General features: G+C 49.1%; 1 protein-coding gene and 1 long non-coding RNA gene across 3 annotated transcripts in view; one reads left to right on the top strand and one right to left on the bottom strand.

The window, feature by feature from the left end:
* LOC119449428 (tryptophan 2,3-dioxygenase-like) overlaps nucleotides 1-15,529 on the bottom strand; it is a 177,032-nt gene that overhangs the window by 125,937 nt on the left and 35,566 nt on the right. The window lies entirely within an intron of this gene.
* On the top strand, nucleotides 5,610-7,174 carry LOC125944644 (uncharacterized). Its single transcript, XR_007466322.1, has 2 exons — nucleotides 5,610-6,030; nucleotides 7,041-7,174. It is a non-coding gene; the product is annotated as an uncharacterized LOC125944644 (long non-coding RNA).

Genomic DNA, 15,529 nt, shown 5'->3' with positions numbered 1-15,529 from the left:
CGATATGTTTTCGTCCTTATGCAACCGGCTCGAGCCTCAAATACACTGCCCTACACTGCCCCCCTCAAAACACTGCCCTTTGTGTTATCGTACAGATTTTCCCTTCTAATTTCTTTCTTCTCATTCTTGTAAATCTCCATTGTCATTTTCGTTTCCATTCTTTGCATCCAATTCACGGTCTCTATTTCTCTCACTTTCTTTCTGATGACCCCTGGTTGTCTATTTACAGTTTCGATTATCCTGTACTTGGTTGCCAACTTCCTTGACCTCTTCCTCCATTCTGTGCCAACCGCCGCGTGCGCAGCGCCACCGCGGGAACCGGTTAGGCGGCGCGGGCGGAGAAGGAGGCCAGCGGGGAACGATGGCGAGGGATGGCAGAGCAGGCGAAGCCCGCGCAATCATGCCGGCGCAACCCTCAATCCCCACAAGCGGTAAGGGCGACGCAGGATGACGTCGATGCCATTTTAGGGAGCCTGCAGAACTGTCGAATGACGCGGCGCGTTTTGGCGAGTTCAAAGCTGCGGCGTTCCTTGACAATGACGTCGATGGTGGACACATTGTTGAAGATCAACAAGTTGAACGCGTCGTCCGCGATCCCTTGGAGAACGTGGTTTGAGAACCTTGTCAACTTCGTCCATGTTCTCGTCGACTTTCCGGCAAAGAGCGATCACGTCTTGTATGTACGAGACATACGATTCAGTGGAAGACTGTACTCGGGTAGCAAGCTCTTTTCTTGCAGCCTGCTGCCGACCAGTCGGATTTCCAAAGAGGTCGTGGAGCTTCTGCTTGAAATCATCCCAGCTAGAGATCTCCTCCTCGTGTGTCCGGAACCATACACGAGGTGTTCCGCCCAAGTAGAAGAGGACATTCGCTAGCATTATGGTAATGTCCCAGTGGTTGTTTCGGCTAACACGCTCATACATGCCGAGCAAGTCATCAACGTCGACATCATCTGGGCCAGGAGAATATGCCAGAATCGCGGGGAGTGGCCACCGTGACGTACGTTGTGGTCACCGGGAGCCATGGTGGAAATCTGGATGGTGCGGCCGCTGCGGAGCTCCGTGGCGAGGACGGGGAACAGCACGCTCCACCAAAATGTTACGCGAACGAAGGATTAAATACTGGAGACTATTTACAAAGTATATTTACAAAGGAAAGCTGCAGCGCTGGCCAGTTCAGCCGACAGCTCGAGAGCAAGGAGCAGTTCATCTTAGTCTGGGCGCCCGCGCGCATCGTCAAAAAGAAACACGCAATAAGCATTTATCAATATTGTAGCAAGACAGTTGAAGGACTGGTACTGTCGGTTGGACGACTGCGACAGGTACGAAGTAGGCAGAAGCCAGCAAGCTTTGTATCCGTCGCGGCTGTTCATATTTTTGTAACTCTGTAGATAATAGCAAATATGCCCTATCCCCGTAACATATTTGGTGGAGGTACAGTGTATAAACTTATCGACGGATACGACTGAGTATGCTTTCATCCGTGTACTGGGCGTATTGAATATTGTCAACGCTCTTCAATATGCACCACAGGCGGAGACTACGGAGTGATAAATTTTAAGATTTCCGGAATTTAAAAAAATCGCCAGTGGCAGACAGCATAAATCAAGCCCTTAGATTAATTATTCGAAGAGGCGGGCATTACTAGCACGAGAAATCGAAACACATATTGCAACTTATTTAAAATAAAATCACCAAATAACTCCTTAACTAATTACTTTACTGCACATACTGCCATTTACGAATCGCAGCATATGAGCTTGCAATGTGTATCCACTTGGAACAAATTTCGAGGATGACATCAGTTTTGAGATATTAATTCCTACAGTGTGGGATGAAGAACATGGGCGTTCCAGTTTCTTTTGTGCTTCAATGCATGAAAGAATGTGTTATGAAAAAGGTAAATGGAACAGCAGTGCATTTTTACGGCGAGTTTTATGGCACATATCTCCCAAATGGTGTCATTCTGGAAATCCATTCCAAGTGGATACGCCTAGATTCATTCCAAGTGGAGTCGTAAATTGCAATATATGCCGTAAAGTAAGCGAATAAATACTTTGTGAATTTTTTAATTAGTTGAGTGTGTTTCGATTTCTTGTGCAAGTAATGTCCGCTTCTCTGAATAATCTACCTCAAGTACTAGAATTACGTTACGTGCAACAGGAGATCTTCCAAAATTCCGGAAAACATAAAGACTATCCCCCCATATGTACAGAACATAATGTGCGCGCATTCCGATAACATTTTTTAAAAACTTATTTTATTATTTAATTTTCGAACTCACTACCGAAAACACTTTTTTTCGATACTCGCCATGGCTACTGCCAAGAAGATGCAGGCAAGACGCGTGTTGTGTGACGTTAGTGATAAGTCAAAACAAACGTCTGCGTGCACTGTCGCCTTATCACCGCCAACCTTTGTCGCTGTGTGCATGGCGCGCATACGTATCTTCTGTCGCTGTGAAAAGAATTAAACTTCCGTATTCAGAAACACATCATAACTAGAAGCAAGCTCATATTTGACTTGATCTAAATGATGCCTGTCGTGAACGAGCCGAAGGAAACGCAATGCGAGTCTTGGGTGCGTTCACGCCAGGCGTCATTTAGATCAAGTCAATCATGGGTTTCAAGTTAAAGTGCATTTCTGAATACGTGGCTAAGTCAAGCTTCGGATGATCCGAGAATGAATTCACTCCTCGGTAGGTCTGCTCATAACTGCTTCGTTTTTGCTTGATCTGACGACTGGAAATGCCGAGCCTATTGTGAAATCGTCGGCAGCTTTGAAGAGCAAAGCGCGCCCTATAAAATGAATATGTATAAAATTCGTCGCTGCAGGCTGCAATCTGAAGTAGGCTCAGTATGAGGAAGGAGCCGGCTAGGGGAGCATGGTAGAAATACGAGCAGCTGTAGGGCACGCAGCTACTATAGGGACGTCGTACTACAATTGCGCTGAACCAACCGCCCGCTGCCGTAGTTTTAGCAACTGAGCTATAGACGATAGGCACCGCGCATAGGCAAAGTGGCGTTGCGGCTGCTTCAGCTTCCTGCAAGTGCTGCCTACGCCAGCTGTTTGGACTACAACGAAAATGAGGCGATACCAAGGTCGATACAGATCGGTCGCGAAACTTGGAACCAAAAAACATGTCGCAGTTTCACCCGAAAGGCGATGCATCAATTGCGATAGCAACATAGTAGAGAGCTATACGGAGTAAGGATAGTAGTTTTATCAGCTGTATAAACTTGGACATGCAGCAGCACCAGCAACGCGCAGAACTGTTGTCGACGCCGTCGCCGTTTTGCCCGTGTTCGCACCGAACGCGCGCGGCGTTGGTGACTGTTGCCAGGGCGTCCAGGGGCGGCTCGGAGGTTTTCGACGAGATCAGAACGAGAAACTCGTCGAGCAGCGTCGGAAGTCTTTACCACCTTCTCGTCTCGCAACGTTTTATTGCGATAGCAATTATATGGACACTCCAAAGCAGATTTCTGCCGTCGGCGTCGCCGTGAGGTTCCATATGACGTCAACGGCGATGAAATCGTCGCCGCGCTCCGGACACTATGTGCGAGTGAAAGGGCGCGAGGAACGCGTGCTTTCACAGGGAACGAACGCACGTCGAAGAGCAAACGCGCGTTCTGCGCCGTGCTCCCTGAAGGGCTTCAGAATTAAGCGTCTCGTTCCTCCTTTCCATATATAGAGAGCAAACGCGACTTTTTCCGTCGCGCAAAAGGCTGTGGGGGGACGGGAGGGAGAGAGGGAGGGGAGGCGACGGTTAGCTGCGGCACCAAATGCATATTTATATAAAAAATGTCACAGTTTCGCCCTAAGGGCGAAGCAATGAATGCGATAGCAACACAGCAATGTCATACGAAGTAAGGTGAGCGGCTTTGGTAGCAATATGAATTGTAGTAATCATGAGCTGATTAAGTAAGCAGGTGTGCTGCGGCGTAAGTAGACCGACATGAAGAGAGACTCGATGACCACGAGAAGGCGCGTGTGAAACGGTGGTGTTGATGAGAGGCGCTTCCCGTGGGCAGCGCGTGCGAAGGGACACACCTGTAGCGCTGCACTGCCGATCCGGGCAGCATTGCATGTGTAGCGTGCGTTGGAACATGTGGCCCGACTACTACTAACTGAATGAACAAGCGTGGTGTGAGCGCGCACAAACAAACATGAATAGATCACACTGAATGACCGCAGACAACGACCGTCAAAACTCTGGCAGCAAGCGGATACGCCGCAGCGGCGAAGGTACGTGCGGTCTATAGCTTCAACGGAAACTGAGCGGCGAATGCACGGCGCATAAAGGTCAGAGCCGTGTGGCGATAAGAGACGGTGCGAGCGAGCGACGAGCGCGGTTGTTGGCAGAGTGGAAGTGCGCCCCCCCCCCCCCCCCCCCCCGCTCCCTCCGGCGCTGGCTTCCCTCTTCCTTGCTTGCGCGTGGGAGATTGAGTTCGTTCGCTCTCCGTGATAGCGCGCGTCCTCGCACGCTTCCGCTCGGGCATACGGCACGCGGCGAAGATTTTATCTATAGGGAACCTCACGGCAACGGCGACGACGACGACGGCAGAAATCCGGTTGAAGTGTCCATATAATTGCTATCGCAATAAAACGCCGCGCGCGTTCAGTGCGAACGCGGGCAAAATGCCGACGGCGTCGACAACAGTTCTGCGCGTTGCTGGTGCTGCTGCATGTCCAAGTTTATACAGCTGATAAAACTACTATCCTTACTCCGTATAGCTCTCTACTATGGTGCTATCGCAATTGATGCTTCGCCTTTCGGGTGAAACTGCGACAATTTTTTATATAGATACGCATTCGGTGCCGCAGCTAAACGTCGCCTTTCCTCCCTCCCTCCCGTTCCCCCACGGCCTTTCGCGCGACGAAAGAAGTCGCGTTCGCTCTCTCTCTCTCTCTCTCTCTCTCTCTATATATATATATATATGGTGATTGTAATGGAGGAAAGAGACGCTTAATTCGGCAGCCCTTCAGAGAGCACGGCGCAGAACGCGCGTTTGTTCTCCGCCGTGCGTTCGCTCCCCGTGAAAGTGCGCGACCCTCGCCCCCTTTCACTCGCACATGCAGCGTCCGGCGCGCGGCGACGATTTCATCGCCGTTGACGTCATACGGAACCTCACGGCGACGGCGACGCCAGAAATCCTCTTTGAGTGTCCATATAATTGCTATCGCAATAAAACGGTTGTAAAACCTATTGCAAGATACATCAGGAGCGAAGCACGATTGAAGCGTGACTTGGTGCCGGGGGGTGGGAGACAAACAATGAAACAAGAAAAATCTTATGTGAGAACAAATTAGAAAATGGTTAATTAAAGTATTTTCAAACAAAGTCACAATTCACTTTTAAGTAGTTTTAGCGCCTTAAGAACGGAAAGTACGCTGTTTTACTGAACAGCGTATTTGCTTGCTCTTGGCGACGTCAGACCAATGCCTTTTGCCACAAGAAATAGCAGGCCTGTGCAAGCCAATGCACAGTCAGCTTCCATGAGCGAGGTGGTTTGCTCCGCACTTGTATTGTTTCTCCGGGTGTTTGTTCAAGCCCCGGCGAGCGCTTTACCATAGAGAAAGAAATTCAACAAGAGGGGACACTCGGCAAAAACTGGCAACAGGAAACACGTCACCATACGTCACGCTATACTTTTGACACCGAACGTTAGCTGCCGCGAGCATCGAAAAAAAAGAAAGTGAACTTAAGTTAACAGGCATTTATTTATTTTTTTAATTCTTTCCCGCGAAAACTAAAACGTTTTGCGTATAAATGAACTTAAGCTTTGCGACTTATTTTCCTTGCCTTACCTAGCCACAGGTCAGTGACGCGCCAGTTACATGCGTCATCCGCCAGACACTCCCCCGAAGCCAGCGAGGATGGCTGCGCGCGCGTTTGAGCGCTCGCGCGCGGCGACCCGTCTGTCTCCTTTTTTTCTTTTTTAATGTAACCTGGTTTATTGGGCTCTCGGCATATTCTTGCGTTCCTTCTGCACTGGGACAAGACACCACTGCACTATTGGACTACGGCAAGGTGAGAAATCTTGTTTCACAGTCTACGACGCAATTAGGCTTACGGCACGGGACCGACACTTAAGACGCAGTTAGCGAAAAACAGCTCGGCCATCCTGGCGCAGTTAATTTGAGTTAATGAATCGTGCTGAGACATGTTTCCGACGCATCCTATGGGACTATTGTAACTTATTTCGGTTTTTGAGCCACACTGGCCGCACAGGGCGCCGTGTCGCAGTTAGCGAGAACTCAGCCGTGGTGTGTAGTCTAGTTCATCTTGCTAGGAGATGTTTGTGCCGCTTTCTCTGACGCCAGACATTACTGAAAAGTAATTTCGTTACTTTCTGGGGTACTTTTGAGGCACGCTGGCCGCACAGCGCGCTGTGACGCAGTTAGCGATAAGCAGCTCGGCCGTGGTGATAAAGTTTGGCGTGTAATGAATCTTAGAGGGACAAGTCTGTGACGTTTTTTTGTGGCTCCGCAACAACATATACCTTCTTTCGGTACTCACGCCTGTTGAAAACACGATGGCCGATTGCCATGAGTGATAACACGGGGTGTTCTGCTGGCGCCGGCAGAACGCGCGAACGACGAACATATCAGAAACTTGTAATTCGAAAATTACGTCTTCTAAAGGACTGAAAAAAGGCATTGCACCCACGCATTTGTCTTGAGAGCCTGTTGCGTCCGTCTCTATGTATGTAGCGTACCGTCGCGTCGCCCGAGGCCAAGTTTTGGAAACGCGAAGTCGCTTGTGTAATTGTGCTGCCAAAGTGCAGGAAATAATTCCCAAAAATGGGGGAACGCTTGGAAATCAGATGTTTTCATATATGTTTGGGATGAGTCGGGTATTTTCTACGCCATGTATGTAAAAGCGAATTGCTTTTTGTAAGGCCGCCCATTCACCGCTTTCGCACGTTTCGCCTCTACACGCAGTATTCCTATATCTAAATACCAAAATGACTCATGCTTGTAACATGCTGTTACGTGCTTGCAAATGTAACATGCTTGTAATTTACTTTTTTTTTTCAGCTGGTGCCGTCCGGTGGAGCTTCGTACAGGAACTACTGCCTTACCTGCTGGTGTCACAACGTTGGATGAACGCACAAAAAGCGCGGAACGAGCTTTTATATAGAGCAAAATAAATATTTCCTCATTGAACAAAAGGTCTTGCGTCTACTTTGTGAAATTGCACGTGGCACAGATTCGATGGGACTTTACGAGATCGTTCGCAATCATTTTTACTAAATAATAAACCGATTCTGCACGAAGAGCAAAAAAAAAAAGCAAGGGGGAGGGGGAGGGGCGCAGCCGGCGTGCTAGCTTGCGTTCAAAATACGCGCGCCCAAAACCGAAACCGGAAGTGATGTAAGTGATCGACACCGACCGCTTGGCACGCTGCAGTCAATTCGGCCGCTGGGCCCTATGGGAGTGTCCCCTCTTGTTGAATTCCTTTCTCTATGGCTTTACCTGCTTCACCTCACATTTCGTTTGAGCTAGTGCACGGTCTTTATCGGCATACAAAAGTGTGACTGCAAACTGATCGTTATCGTGCTTCCTGACGCTGCTGCATCCGACATGCTGTGTCCCGTGGTTACGATGAAAGCGGAGCACTAGGCGAAGAAACGGCGCCCGGTGTGTTTACTGTCCCGAATAGAGTTTTGCAGCCTGAGAAGCTGCAAAATGTGAAACCAAGTTAACGCATCTCGCGCTACCCAGTATTCGTGTTTGGTCCAGCACAGGTCACATTTCGTCCCCTAAGCAGCGACTGACGTGTGGAAATATATACGTCAGGCAGACCAGCAGATGTCTCAACGACAAGCGGCGTGAGGCCCGAAAAAATGTGCATAATGCGGTGCAGGGCCATCCCGATATTCACTGCCGCGATTGTGGCTGCACCACCCTTCTCGATCAGTGCAGTGCGTTGTACTGGCAAGGCACAGGTCCCAGTTAACACGTGAAATAATAAAAGAAGAAGCAATTTCTACGCTCGGCGACTGCTGCGTAAGCACCCCTTCTATCGGGCCTTGAGCGTGATTACTTCGCCGAGTTGAGGGGCAATCGTGGGCACGTGCTATAAGCGAATTTACTCGTTTTTGTTATCCTTGGTGTTGTTATTCCTGGTTTTGTTATTGTTTTTTAGACACCTATGTATACTGCTCTTCTCGAAAATAAAAATCAGTTGGAAGTCAGTGCTCTTTCTCCTCTGTACTTTTCCTAAAGCCATACGTGCACTGCGCAAAACACCGCCATGAACTATTGGCCAACTCGTCCAAGTTCGCAATCACAGGAAGTCGTTGCGGAAAAGTTCGCCTACAGAAAACAGACGTAACCCTGGTGCTGTTTTAAGCCAAGCCGCACACTGGCTCCTCTACCCAAATAACACTAAGATGAATTCACTTTCTTCGAATTCAGCACGCAGGGTGTTCTATATTAGTCGCAGGTGACTTTAATACTCCACACGTGGCATGGGGATATACCACAACATCGATCAGCTCGTGGGAAACGTGTGGGACACGTTTGTGGACGGACACTTCCAGCTGCTCAACGACGTTACAATCCAAACGTGACGTGCGGATCACCCACACGCTTTGTGGAACTCGCCCGATTTGCCATGTTGGTTAGGGGACCGTGCAATCGGATGGCGACGCGAACCGGACTGCTGAGGCAGTGGCCATTACCCCATCTCTCTCGAATTTCCCACCCATGGACAGTCCCGACTTCGTCGCTGTTGTCGCGAGTTGTTCACTGAGACGCCTTTCGAGAGGCAGCGCTCATAACACAGGATCTGTCGCCGAAAAACCTTCAAGTATATATCCGAAAGACACTCGATTCAGTAACGCAAACATCCTGGGCAGATGAAGCTCGGCCTCGTGCCTTTGGGCGGCTCGGCGCCGGGCTGAGCTCGCTGCGGTGCGTGATCCCACGACGATGAAAGCTAGAATTCAAATGCGCCGTATCGCGGCACAAGCCCTTCAGCACTAACAAAGACTGGACAGAAGACGATGGCTAGATTGGTGCGCGTCCCTTGGACCCTTGTCACGCACAGCTTCTCTCTGGCGTACGTTTCGTGCAATGGAGAAGGGCCAACGTTAGCCCAACCCCAGGGCTTTCGTACTTCTCGCCTCTGCGGATAGGCCGTTGAATGCGCTCGGTGATCCTGCCTTCGACGATCAGCCAACACCATGGATGGATGGATGGGATAACTTTATTATGAGGTCCTGTGGGCTACGGGGCACAAGGCCCCATAGAGCGGGCTACTCCCACGCATAACCCAGAGGCAATAGCTGGAATCCAGGCAACGTCCCCGATACCGGAGTCGATAGCAGCTGTCGACGCGTAGAGACCCCGCACAGCACCTAGACCTGACGGATTACATTCCGAATAGTTCAAAAACCTTACAGCGACATCATTGGCCTAGCTCCTGGATAACATCAATCACGCGTGGACTGAATGCGATATACCAGCGTCTTGGACAAACGCTGAAGTTCTAACTATATGCAAGCCAGGAAAAGACCCTACTAATCTCCGCAACATTCGCCCTTTTGCCTTAACTGTCACTGTCTGCAAATGAACTGTGAAAATGCTTGCTACGCGAATAACCTGGTGGCTTGAACAATTCAAATGGCATCATCCTGCACAAATTAGATTTCGTCCGCATCTGGGCACAGAAGATGGACTTGGAGCGCTTACTGGCATGGTTTGGACAGGCAATCGGACGCGTCGTGTGCGAACAATATTAGCCATAAACATTTATTGAAGAAAAAAAAAGGAAGGCAGTGGTTCATGGTGGGTCCCTATTCCAAGTCTCCAGTGGCCACCGCGACCCGCCCAGCTTGATACAGGAGGATATTCTGGGCCTCGGGGTCATAAAGAGCGAGGATGGCCTCCCATGGGCTCTCTTAGCAAGGTTCGTACCAAAGCTGAATTATAGTATGAGGCCTTTTGGCGCACTCCCATGTTACGTGAGGCAGTGAAGGCCAAGACCCGCACCATAGGCAAGAGTTATTATACAAGATTGGGTTTAGTTTATGGTATCTAAATGTGGGTAGGTATGCGTCTGTATTCTATATTTCTGAGCATCCTCCACATTAAGTAGCTTGTGTGGTGGGGCGTACTGTTGTCGGGTTCCTCGCTGGTGCTCTAGTAAATTGCGGATCAGTGGGGAATCGTCTATTTGATCGTTGTGCGTATCTCCAGCTCGGTTTTAATAAAGCCTCGAGCTGGAGTGTGTGCGTGTTCGTTTCCCGAGATACCCTCTTGGCTAGGAGACCATAAAATTGCGCGATCTTCTTTCAATGCGTAGCCTATGATTTTAAGGGTGACTGGTGGTATGCTGCCTTATAGTTACATTCTGCATGCCACTTGTGAGTCGGACATTATTAAAGCTGAGCTGCTTCGCTTTTCCTTGTATGCGATAGCGAATGCGATCGCCGCTGCTTCCGCTGTAGCAGTGCATCTTGCACGTATCGAGCCTGATGTGCACAAGGCGTACGATGAAGTTAGCCACATTGCTATACTTGATATTATGCGTTGCGTGGGACTACCCGAGCGCGTCTGTAATTTCGTAAAGTGCTTCCTGACTCAACGGTCGTTTGCCATCCGTGTGGCGGGACACGCAACCGGCTGCTTCAACACAAAGCAGGCAGTGCCACACGCAAGCACCGTTGCTCTTTAACCTGGCAGTGCTACCCCTCGGGTGGGCCCTGGCAGCGATCCCGGACGTATACTACATTACATACGCCGATGATGGGGAGTGTTCATAACGACATGCAACGACAGAAATCCGCCTTACAGGAAGCACTCAACACAGCCGACGAGTAGTGTCAATCAATAGGACTGACACTTTGAACGGAGAAGACACTCTACATGCCGTTGCGACGGCTTCAACACGCCTATCCACCTGCACCTATCTGAATGTACACGTACGCCAGCTCCCCAACTACTCATACTAGGCGTCGTCATTGCGGCAAATGGCTCAGCAAAAGCTTGGATCCGCGAAATTAAGCAACAGGCACACCAGGTGCTTCATCTAATACGACGCATCTGCTCCAAGGCTGCAAGGGCGCCCGCACCAAGACTACCCGTTTACTCGTCCGAACAATGCTGCAACCTCGTCTTATCTGCTCGGCTCAATTACAGCACCTCACGGTTAGTCGGCCCGTCTGGAATGCATCAACAGGAAAGCAATGCACGTCGTTACCGGGCTTCCACGATGCACATCAATCCCGACACTTCAGGAAGAGGCGCAACTAAACACCATTGATGGGTTGATTTGTCAACGCCGTCAAGCAAGAGATATTAAACCATCTTTTCTGCAATCTGCTGATGACTTAGCGGCATACATAGGCAGTCCAGTTTCTATCTCGCCACCTTTGGTAGACACCCTTTCATCCTGGGGTCACCAGCAACTCACAGACAACAAACGCATCAGCCGCCTCCAAAATCGTGTCGCTCGTCCATCGGTTACCTTCTGGCACCACATAGAAGAAGTAGATGCCGCACTCCCGACACGCTCACTGGCGGCCTATACCGATGCAAGCTGCACAGACAAGCAAGCAGTTAAGTCCACCGTGGCGCCAGTGCACCCAACCATAATTGGCAATTATGCGTACCGTCTGACAACTACGGTCAGTGCTGAACTTTTGACCCTATACGAGACGCAACAAACTTGATGACAACTGCTCCCGCGTCACGGACATTGGTTATAATAATAGTCACAGACTCTACCTCGGTCATAAAGGAGATTCGGAAGGTATACAATGCCCACCCTTTGGCAGACAAACCACATCGCATGACTGCACAGACGCCCGGTCAACTTCGGATACAGTGGATTTCACGGGACACTATTTCTGCTCACAAACAAGCTGACACCGCTACCCACAGTAAGTTGCCACCCACTTTGGAAGCACCTTTCCCAGGGGACTCCCAGATTGATTTCGTCCACCGCAAGGAGAATCTCCGCCGCACTACACGAGATTTCATCCCACCGTGTCGTTCAAGCCTCCTAGGCGGCCTTACCTTAAGCCTGGAGAAGGGGGTGGTGTTGCGGAGACTCCGTGTGGAGGATGGTAGAAGTCATAGTCATGAGCATGACTATGAGCAAAAATGACAATAAGAGCGAAAAAATATTAACACTCAAAAGTCACTGAAATGGGTTGTGGCGTGGTTACTAAGTGAAGGAAACACTTAAGGATGGTTATAGAAGCCATAGTCATGAGCATGACTCACCAAAAATGACAATTACAGCGAAAAAAGATTAACACTCAAAAGTCACTGAAATGGGTTCTGACGAGGGTACTAAGTGTCGGAAAGACTAAAGTATGATGGTAGAAGTCATAGTCATGAGCATGACTCAGCAAAAATGACATTGACGCAGCGAAAAAAAGATTAACGCTCTTAAGCCACGGAAAGGGGTTCTGACGGGGGGGTACTAAGTGAACGAAACATTAAAGGATGATGGTGGAAGTCATATCATGAGCATGACTCAGCAAAAATGACAATAACAGTGAAAAAATATTAACACTCAAAAACCACTGAAATGGGTTCGGACGTGGGTACTAAGTGAATGAAACACTAAAGGGTGATGGTAGAAGCCATAGTCATGACCATGACTCAGCAAGAATGACAGACTCAGCGAAAAAATATTAACACTCAAAAACCAATGCAATGGGCTCGGATGTGGTACTAAGTGAAGGAAACGGGTGAACGTTAATGGTTGAAGTGATAGTCATGAGCATGACTAAGGCTTTCGGCTTAAGGTCTCTTAGGCATAGCTAAAGGGACTCCTGAGGACTCATGCATGCCATGTAGGTCATGAAACAGCCGCCTACGTCTTGGTGTTCTCATGGTCGTTTCGTTAGCTTGGTAGGCTCCCCGCACACTGCTTTGCATAACATCGATTCCCACTGGGCGTGGGGTCTGCCGGCTTTTTTCTCTTAGTGTCATTTAGAATATCGGCTATCCCCATTTGCTCTCTGATCCACACCGCTATCTTCCTGTCTCTTAACGTTAGGCCTAACATTTTTCATTCCATCGCTCTTTGTGCGGTCCTTAAGTTGTTTCCAAGTTTCGTTATTAACCTCCAAGTTTATGCCCCATATGTTAGCACCGGTAGAATGCAATGATTGCACACTTTTCTTTTCAACGACACTGGTAAGCTCCCAGTCAGTATTTGGCAGTGCCTGCCATATGCACTCCAACCCCATCTTTATTCTTCTCCAAATTTCCTTCTCATGATCAGGGTCCCCTGTGAGTAATTGACCTAGATAAACCTACTCCTGTACAGACTCTAGGGGCTGACTGGCGATCCTGAATTCTTGTTTTCTTGCCTGGCTGTTGAACATTATCTTTGTCTTCTGCATATTAATCTTCAACCCCACTCTTACACTTTCTCGGTTAAGGTCCTCAATCGTTTCTTGTAATTCGTCCCTAGTGTTGCTGAACAGGAGAATGTCATCTGAAGACCGAAGGTTGCTGAGATATTCGCCGTTGATCTTCACTCCTAAGCCTTCCTAGTCTAAGAGCTTGACTACTTCTTCTAAGCATGCAGTAAATAGCATTGCAGAGATTGTGTCTCCTTGCCTGATCCCTTTCTTGATCGGCAACTGTTTACTTTTAACGCGATAGCGTTAAGGACCCCGTGTCGCCGAAAATCCGGCGTCGCCGACGGTGTCGGCGTGAGCGCCGGCGTCCGTGGCAGAGAAAATCATCTCCGAACAACCCCGACCACGCAGGCCCTCCGCATGGCGCAGAGGCGTTAGTGAACTAACTGAATTTCTCAAAGTCAGAAAAACCGTAAAATACGACTTAACCACAACCTACAGATATGATAGCGTCGGAATGTTATTTGAATACGAGAAAACATAATTCTGTTACGAGGAAACTCAAACACAAACCCCTTTTCCAACATTTCTACCATTCGTACAGCGGCGCGCCCGGGCAGGTTACTTGCAGAAACACCATCCAGATGGCGCTCGCCACCTCGGCAGCTTAGGCTACCTACGGCAGCAGAAGGGTGTGAAGAGGAAGGGGGCATATAGTGACAAGGTTAGGTTAGAGGAAACGAAAGGTGCCGCTGTGTTTAGTGTTCCCTCCGACCACTAGGCCTGCCCTGATCTCGGCTCGCACCTCCCCCTGCCCTCGTCTTCAATAAAGTTTATTTCTTGCCTCCTCCCTACGGCAGCGTAAAACGCCAGCGGCGCGCAGAGGCGAAGGTGGAAAAAAATAATCTCAGCAGTAATATTGCGCTTTAGACAGCTCGCAAGGCTAAAAAAGCCGGCAGATCCCACGCCCTGTGGGAATCGCTGTTATGCAAAGTAGTGTGCGGGGAGCCTACCAAGTTAACGACACGACCATGAGAGCACCAAGACGTAGGCGGCTGTTTCATGACCTACATGAGGCGCATGAGTCCTCAGGAGTCTCTTTAGCTACGCCTAAGGGACCTTAAGCCAAAATCCTTAGTCATGCTCATGACCATCACTTCAACCATTAACATTCACCCTTTTCCTTCGCTTAGTATCACATCCGACCCCATTCCATTTGTTTTTGAGTGGTAATCTTTTGTCCTGACTACGGCTTCTGCCATCATCCTTTAGTGTTTCCTTCACTTAGTACCCACGCCCGAACCCATTTCAGTGGCTTTTGAGTTATTTTTTGCTGAGTTGTGGTCATTTTTGCTGAGTCACGCTCATGACTATCACTTCTAGCATCATCCTTTAGTGCTTCCGTCACTTAGTACCCACGTCCGAACCCATTTCAGTGGTTTTTGAGTGTTAATGTATTTTCGCTGGGTCATTATCATTTTAGGCGGATGTTTTATGACCTACATGACACGCCTGTCATGACCTATCATTTATGTTTGTCATACTATGCCAATTTTGGTGCCTACTTAGTTAACGAAGCGACCATGAGTGCACCAAGACGTAGGCAGCTGTTTCACGACCTACATAACGCACATGTCATGATATTCATGTCATGACCTATCATTTATGTTCGTCACACACCCTTGTCATACTATGCCAATGTTGGTAACTACCAAGCTAACGATACGGCCATGAGAGTACCAAGACGTAGGCTAGACAGACAGACAGACAGACAGACAGACAGACAGACAGACAGACAGACAGACAGACAGACAGACAGACAGACAGACAGACAGACAGACAGACAGACAGACAGACAGACAGACAGACAGACAGACAGACAGACAGACAGACAGACAGACAGACAGACAGACAGACAGACAGACAGACAGACAGACAGACAGACAGACAGACAGACAGACAGACAGACAGACAGACAGACAGACAGACAGACAGACAGACAGACAGACAGACAGACAGACAGACAGACAGACAGACAGACAGACAGACAGACAGACAGACAGACAGACAGACAGACAGACAGACAGACAGACAGACAGACAGACAGACAGACAGACAGACAGACAGACGACAGACAGACAGACAGACAGACAGACAGACAGACAGAAGACAGACAGACAGACAGACAGACAGACA

Source organism: Dermacentor silvarum, chromosome 4, assembly GCF_013339745.2.
Source record: "Dermacentor silvarum isolate Dsil-2018 chromosome 4, BIME_Dsil_1.4, whole genome shotgun sequence".
Classification (NCBI taxonomy): Eukaryota; Metazoa; Arthropoda; class Arachnida; order Ixodida; family Ixodidae; genus Dermacentor; species Dermacentor silvarum.
This window is presented reverse-complemented; position numbering and strand designations above follow the sequence as displayed.